The following is an 8096-nucleotide window of genomic DNA, read 5'->3' on the forward strand; positions in this document are numbered from 1 at the left end:
ATTGTTGCCGTCCCCCCTTCTCTGCCCTGCTCCCCTGTGATCACCAGTCATAGCGAAGGCAATTACTGCAAAACTCATTGCATCACTTCATTCTTTTGCGCCCTAACTTTAATTGCTTAATGCATCCTTTACTGCCGCACTGCTCCCCTCCCCACTCCCCCATCTATCCTCCCCCTCCCTTTCCCTTGTCCTCCGCCCCCTCCCTCCCTTTCTCAACTCATCCTCCGCCACTTCATTTACTGCTGAGCTGTTCTGATAATTAAAGCTGAAATTAGACATAAACCTAGAGATCGAATCCACCACTTTATACTGTGCTGCATGTAGGCTCTTAAACAGTATTCCCTTAATGTATTATATTGTATGGATATAATGCTAAAGCTGGAAGTTGCTAGGTACTGCATATCCAAATGTACAGAGTGTGTTTGTTAGTGTTCATGCTTTTGTTTTCTTGTTTGTGTGTGTGTGTGTGTGTGTGTGTGTGTGTGTGTGTGTGTGTGTGTGTGTGTGTGTGTGTGTGTGTGTGTGTGTGTGTGTGTGTGTGTGTGTGTGTGTGTGTGTGTGTGTGTGTGTGTGTGTGTGTGTGTGTGTGTGTGTGTGTGAGTGCATTCTTAGGTGCGTGCGTTTGTGTGAGAGCGTTTGATATGCCCACGTTTCTCTTTCAAATGTGCCAAAAAAAGAGGGCATCGCTGTATGCAAGAAGAAAAATGAGCCACATTGATCCAAATCACCCAATCCTCCTAAAACCCAAACTCCCCACTGAGATTCCCAAAATACTCTCAGCGAAGAACAAAACAAATACCATTAAAGCAGTGGCAGGAAGGGACTACAAATAAGGACTACTATATAAACCCTGATATATTCCATATAGAGTCAGGCTATGTAGACATCCAGTGCACTGCAGTATTCTGAGGTATTCTCTTGCCACATGGGGACATGACTTTCTAGAGAGTCAGGTCTTTATCGAGCCATGGTGGAATCACAAGACTACGGTAGGTGAAATCCAAGTCCTCGGAAATCCAAGTCCTCAGAAATCTATGTCCTCAGATGTGGCTCAACCTCCTCACAAATAAAACAATGAAATATTGAGTGGTCTTTGTAGGAATAGAAGGACTATGTACAATAGAATAGAATATATAATAGAATATCATCAATGTAATGTAACAAAACATTCCGACCAACACAGAATAAATCCCTCTGGCACATGAGCAGATGAACACACACAATCACACTCATACTCACACACACACACACAGTGCCATTATTCTGCTTTGGTGCTCCTCTTGACAGCAGCTCCAGGAGAGGCTATTATTAAGCAGCAGCCGTGCTCCAGCAAGCAGCACAGCATAATAAAAATTCCTTTTCTTTAATTAACTTTTATGGCCGGCGAAGAGGACACGCTGACACCTGTCTTATGCAGTGCTGCAGCTTATTTCTTTTCCCCTCATCCTCATCTCCACTATGAATGTGTGTGTGTGTGTGTGTGTGTGTGTGTGTGTGTGTGTGTGTGTGTGTGTGTGTGTGTGTGTGTGTGTGTGTGTGTGTGTGTGTGTGTGTGTGTGTGTGTGTGTGTGTGTGTGTGTGTGTCTGTGTGTGTGTGTGTGTGTGTGTGTGTGTGTGTGTGTGTGTGTGTGTGTGCGCACAAGGCCAGAGGGTATGCCAGAAGCGTAAGTCAAGTAGGCCTTCACTACGAGAGCCCACTGTTAGGAGGATTTGAGACTACTACTTAAAAATGTAAAAGTTATTTAAAAAGCTAAGAAACCAACAACAAGAACACAATGAAATCATGGTCAACAACACGTGATTGTGTCCTCTGCAGCTCCACCACCCACGTCCTCAGCAAGCTGAAGTGAACACTGACTAATACATGTGTTTTCCCAGAATCGAATCATGCTGTTTGTTCACGGAAGTCTCCCTACACCTAGTTGTAAACTGTGTTATCACCCACCACCCACACACCAAAACAGACGCAGCTACGAGGACACACATACATGCACACACACACAGAGCCATGTACGCACGCACACGCACACACACACACACAAAGAGTGCCTTGCTATTGTTGGTGTAGATTGGATCCTCTAAAAACAGCCATCTTTTCAGAAGCACAGCAGCAGGTTATCTCCAGCTGAAACTATCACGACTCTCTTTGGATTGCAATTAAAAATCTGCTCAATTAGTGGTTAAGAGTTTTAAAACATATAAGCATAAATAAAACATGTAGTACTGATAGGTACAAAGCACTCATCTCTGCTTAGATTCATCTCTTGCACCTCGTCTGGCATGGCAGGATAAAATAAATGTTGTCAAGGGGAAATAGAATGTGCGACACCTTTCAAGACTGGACCTGGAAGGCATCCATTTTATGTCCATTCCTTGGAAGAGGCATAGTTTGAAGTGATTTTTTTTTTTGTTGTTGTCATTCTTCAATAAGAAAAAGTCAATAACATGTTCTCGTTCACAATGGCGGCCTGGCCCAGAGGTTTCAAAAACATAAACCAATTAACATCAATAGTTTCTGTATTGTTAAACTCACACCTACACTATTGTATTGTATTATATCAGTACAAGACAATAACTGTATTGTTACAATTACCAAAACAAATCAAATCAAATTTATTTATATAGACCTTCGTACATCAGCTGATATCTCAAAGTGCTGTACAGAAACCCAGCCTAAAACCCCAAACAGCAAGCAGTGCAGGTGTCGAAGCACGGTGGCTAGGAAAAACTCCCTAGAAAGGCCAAAACCTAGGAAGAAACCTAGAGAGGAACCAGGCTATGTGGGGTGGCCAGTCCTCTTCTGGCTGTGCCGGGTGGAGATTATAACAGAACATGGCCAAGATGTTCAAATGTTCATAAATGACCAGCATGGTCGAATAATAATAAGGCAGAACAGTTGAAACTGGAGCAGCAGCACGGCCAGGTGGACTGGGGACAGCAAGGAGTCATCATGTCAGGTAGTCCTGGGGCATGGTCCTAGGGCTCAGGTCCTCCGAGAGAGAGAAAGAAAGAGAGAAGGGGAGAATTAGAGAACGCACACTTAGATTCACACAGGACACCGAATAGGACAGGAGAAGTACTCCAGATATAACAAACTGACCCTAGCCCCCCGACACATAAACTACTGCAGCATAAATACTGGAGGCTGAGACAGGAGGGGTCAGGAGACACTCTCTATTTTTGTATCCAAATCCGGCTTTAAACTTCTTCACAACAGTATCTCGGACCTGCCTGGTGTGTTCCTTGTTCTTCATGATGCTCTCTGCGCTTTTAACGGACCTCTGAGACTATCACAGTGCAGGCGCATTTATACGGAGACTTGATTACACACAGGTAGATTGTATTTACCATCATTAGTCATTTAGGTCAACATTGGATCATTCAGAGATCCTCACTGAACTTCTGGAGAGAGTTTGCTGCACTGAAAGTAAAGGGGCTGAATAATTTTGTACGCCCAATTTTTCTTTTTTTGATTTGTTAAAAAAGTTTGAAATATCCAATAAATGTTGTTCCACTTCATGATTGTGTCCCACTTGTTGTTGATTCTTCACAAAAAAAATACAGTTTTATATTTTTATGTTTGAAGCCTGAAATGTGGCAAAAGGTCGCAAAGTTCAAGGGGGCCGAATACTTTCGCAAGGCACTGTAGGTAGGAGCAAGCCCATGTAATGCTTTGTAGGTTAGCAGTAAAACTTTGAAATCAGCCCTTGCTTTGACAGGAAGCCAGTGTAGAGAGGCTAGCACTGGAGTAATATGATCAAATATTTTGGTTCTAGTCAGGATTCTAGCAGCCGTATTTAGCACTAACTGAAGTTTATTTAGTGCTTTATCCGGTCAGCCGGAAAGTAGAGCATTGCAGTAGTCTAACCTAGAAGTGACAAAAGCATGGATTAATTTTTCTGCATCATTTTTGGGCAGAAAGTTTCTGATTTTTGCAATGTTACGTAGATGGAAAAAAGCTGTCCTTGAAATGGTCTTGATATGTTCTTCAAAAGAGAGATCAGGGTCCAGAGTAACGCCGAGGTCCTTCACAGTTTTATTTGAGACGACTGTACAACCATTAAGATTAATTGTCAGATTCAACAGAAGATCTCTTTGTTTCTTGGGACCTAGAACAAGCATCTCTGTTTTGTCCAAGTTTAAAAGTAGAAAGTTTGCAGCCATCCACTTCCTTATGTCTGAAACACATGCTTCTAGCAAGGGCAATTTTGGGGCTTCACCATGTTTCATTGAAATGTACAGCTGTGTGTCATCCGCATAGCAGTGAAAGTTAACATTATGTTTTCGAATAACATCCCCAAGAGGTAAAAATATATAGTGAAAACAATAGTGGTCCTAAAACGGAACCTTGAGGAAAACCAAAATTTACAGTTGATTTGTCAGAGGACAAACCATTCACAGAGACAAACTGATATCTTTCCGACAGATAAGATCTAAACCAGGCCAGAACTAGTCCGTGTAGACCAATTTGGGTTTCCAATCTCTCCAAAAGAATGTGGTGATCGATGGTATCAAAAGCAGCACTAAGGTCTAGGAGCACGCGGACAGATGCAGAGCCTCGGTCCGATGCCATTAAAATGTAATTTACCACCTTCACAAGTGCCGTCTCAGTGCTATGATGGGGTCTAAAACCAGACTGAAGCATTTTGTATACATTGTTTGTCTTCAGGAAGGCAGTGAGTTGCTGCGCAACAGCCTTCTCTAAAAATTTTGAGAGGAATGGAAGATTCGATATAGGCCGATAGTTTTTATATTTTCTGGGTCAAGGTTTGGCTTTTTCAAGAGATTACTGCCACTTTTAGTGAGTTTGGTACACATCCGGTGGATAGAGAGCCGTTTATTATGTTCAACATAGGAGGGCCAAGCACAGGAAGCAGCTCTTTCAGTAGTTTAGTTGGAATAGGGTCCAGTATGCAGCTTGAAGGTTTAGAGGCCATGGTTATTTTCATCATTGTGTCAAGAGATATAGTACTAAAACACTTGAGCGTCTCTCTTGATCCTAGGTCCTGGCAGAGTTGTGCAGACTCAGGACAACTGAGCTTTGAAGGAACACGCAGATTTAAAGAGGAGTCCGTAATTTGCTTTCTAATAATCATAATCTTTTCCTCAAAGAAGTTCATGAATTTATCACTGCTAAAGTAAAAGTCATCCTCTCTTGGGGAATGCTGTTTTTAGTTAGCTTTGCGACAGTATCAAAAAGGAATTTCAGATTGTTCTTATTTTCCTCAATTAAGTTAGAAAAATAGGATGATCGAGCAGCAGTAAGGGCTCTTCGATACTGCACGGTACTGTCTTTCCAAGCTAGTCGGAAGACTTCCAGTTTGGTGTGTGGCGCCATTTCCGTTCCAATTTTCTGGAAGCTTGCTTCAGAGCTCGGGTATTATCTGTGTACCAGGGAGCTAGTTTCTTATGAGAAATGTTTTTAGTTTTTAGGGTGCAACTGCATCTAGGGTATTGCGCAAGGTTAAATTGAGTTCCTCAGTTAGGTGGTTAACTGATTTTTGTCCTCTGGCGTCCATACCAGAATATCTTATTGATATAAAAAGTAGGCCAAGAAGGCCTAGCCAAGAAGGCCTAGCCAAGAAGGCCTAGCCATGAAGGCCTGGCCATGAAGGCCTAGAAATGAAAGCCAAGCCATGTGCATTCAAACACACAAAACTAAAAACATCAACAAAATAGTTGTTAGTACTCACACCTACAGTATTGTAACAGTACAATAGTAGTAGCAGTAGTACTAATTTAAGTATTAGCAGTAGTAGTGTATTATTTTTTACATACATTACATACTTGGCAGCTAAAAGCTGAATTGCAGCACACTTACTTACTTACTTACTTACTTACTTACTTACTTACTTACTTACTTACTGACTTTATAGTCTCCATGGGGACATTTTGTTGCAGTGTAACTAGCCACTCCTCTCCACAAACACTGTGTAGCACTCACTTTGACAACAACAGACTTAAACCTTTGTCAAGATAACACTTAGAAATCAATAAATGTACAAAAATGTATGGGAGCGATCAGCCATGGCTGCCTTAGCAGCGCCATGGCAATGCAAAAACCTAACTGAACTGTAACCTAACGTAACTGTAACCTAACTGTATTGTAACCTAACTGAACTGTAACATAACTGAACTATAACCTAACTGTATTGTAACCTAACTGAAGTATAACCTAACTGTATTGTAACCTAACTGAACTGTAACCTAACTGAACTGTAACCTAACTGTATTGTAACCTAAGTGAACTGTAACATAAACCTGAACTATAACCTAACTGTAACTGTAACCTAACTGAACTGTAACCTAACTGTATTGTAACCTAAGTGAACTGTAACATAACTGAACTATAACCTAACTGTATTGTAACCTAACTGTATTGTAACCTAACTGAAATGTAACCTAACTGAACTGTAACCTAACTGTATTATAACCTAACTGAACTCTAACCTAACTGTATTGTAACATAACTGAACTCTAACCTAACTGAACTGTACCCTAACTGTATTGTAACCTAACTGAACTGTAACCTAACTGTATTATAACCTAACTGAACTGTAACCTAACTGTATTGTAACCTAACTGAACTGTACCCTAACTGTATTGTAACCTAACTGTATTGTAACATAACTGAACTCTAACCTAACTGAACTGTACCCTAACTGTATTGTAACCTAACTGAACTGTAACCTAACTGTATTATAACCTAACTGAACTGTACCCTAACTGTATTGTAACATAACTGAACTCTAACCTAACTGAACTGTACCCTAACTGTATTGTAACCTAACTGAACTGTACCCTAACTGTATTGTAACCTAACTGTATTGTAACATAACTGAACTCTAACCTAACTGAACTGTACCCTAACTGTATTGTAACCTAACGGAACTGTAACCTAACTGTATTATAACCTAACTGAACTGTAACCTAACTGAACTGTAACCTTACTGAACTCTAACCTAACTGTATTGTAACCTAACTGAACTCTAACCTAACTGAACTGTAACCTAACTGAACTGTACCTTAACTGTATTGTAACCTAATTGTATTGTAACCTAACTGTATTGTAACCTAACTGAACTGTAACCTAACTGTACAGTAACTGTATTGTTACAATTACCAGAATCTCTTCTTAAGACAATAATCATACGGTGGTATTGTCTTTTGTAGAAGCAGAGAGTTCTTAGGCTATTGTGAGAGACAATGATCAGTAAGGGACATGGACTTAACAGAACACAGAGTAGCCTACATACGTCAAACTACATTGTACAAAAAGGACAAGACATTGGCCAAGCTAACTCTTATCAATGATGATAAGTTTACCCAAATATGGCGGACACTACAGCGTATCTCAACGATCTGATATAGACTCAACTAAGGAGAGATAATGAAAAGTCCAAATGAGATGGGGCCTTAGTGGGTTTGAGAACCTGTGTTTGGTAGGGTGTGTGACTGTGGAGGAAGGAAAGGCAGGCTTCCATAGCAGCGTAGCACAGCTTTGGTGATGGGAAGCAGGAACGCAGCGCTGGGTCCAGCTATTGACTTGCTTTATTGATTTTGGCAAGGGAGTTGAGTACTTAAAATCACAACAACTTTTAATCCAATGTGATGATTGTGTGTGACGGCAATCCCCACCAGAATCAGAATGGAGTTCAAATCAGGCCCAACCAGCTGCACTGGCTTAGGATAAACTGGCACTCACTACTGGTTCATAATAACATGAGGAGTCACCAACCACAAGCATAACCAAGCCCTGATAAAAAGGAGAAAAAAAACTAAAAGTCACTTTACACTCCAACAGCCATACTTGCATTCTTGCAAAGAAAACTCAAGTTGATAGCTTGTGCCAAAGATAATCTTCCCACTTGAATGGTGAATAAATCCTATTTTGTCATTGAGGTGATGTATGCAGGGCTGTGACTGTGTGACTCTGTTAAGTCGGTTTTATTATTCAGGTTTCACACCTTCTGGCTCCTTCCCTATGACCCCACTGTCCCTCCTAAACCCCTCTGGAACCTTCCTCCCAGAGCTCCAGTCAAACTTCTCACCTCAGCCAACCTTCAACAGTGTCAAAAGCTACAGCCTGAATCAGA

The 8096-nt window shown here is 41.1% G+C and overlaps 1 long non-coding RNA gene across 1 annotated transcript; it reads right to left on the minus strand.

Moving 5' to 3' along the window:
• Positions 1 to 2173: 2173 nt before the first annotated feature.
• Positions 2174 to 7027, minus strand: LOC127907341 (uncharacterized). Its single transcript, XR_008064183.1, has 2 exons — positions 6291 to 7027; positions 2174 to 6207 (listed from the first exon to the last, which is right to left on the minus strand). It is a non-coding gene; the product is annotated as an uncharacterized LOC127907341 (long non-coding RNA).
• Between the last annotated feature and the right edge of the window lie 1069 nt (positions 7028 to 8096).

This window comes from Oncorhynchus keta, chromosome 14 (genome assembly GCF_023373465.1).
Source record: "Oncorhynchus keta strain PuntledgeMale-10-30-2019 chromosome 14, Oket_V2, whole genome shotgun sequence".
NCBI classification, from domain to species: domain Eukaryota; kingdom Metazoa; phylum Chordata; class Actinopteri; order Salmoniformes; family Salmonidae; genus Oncorhynchus; species Oncorhynchus keta.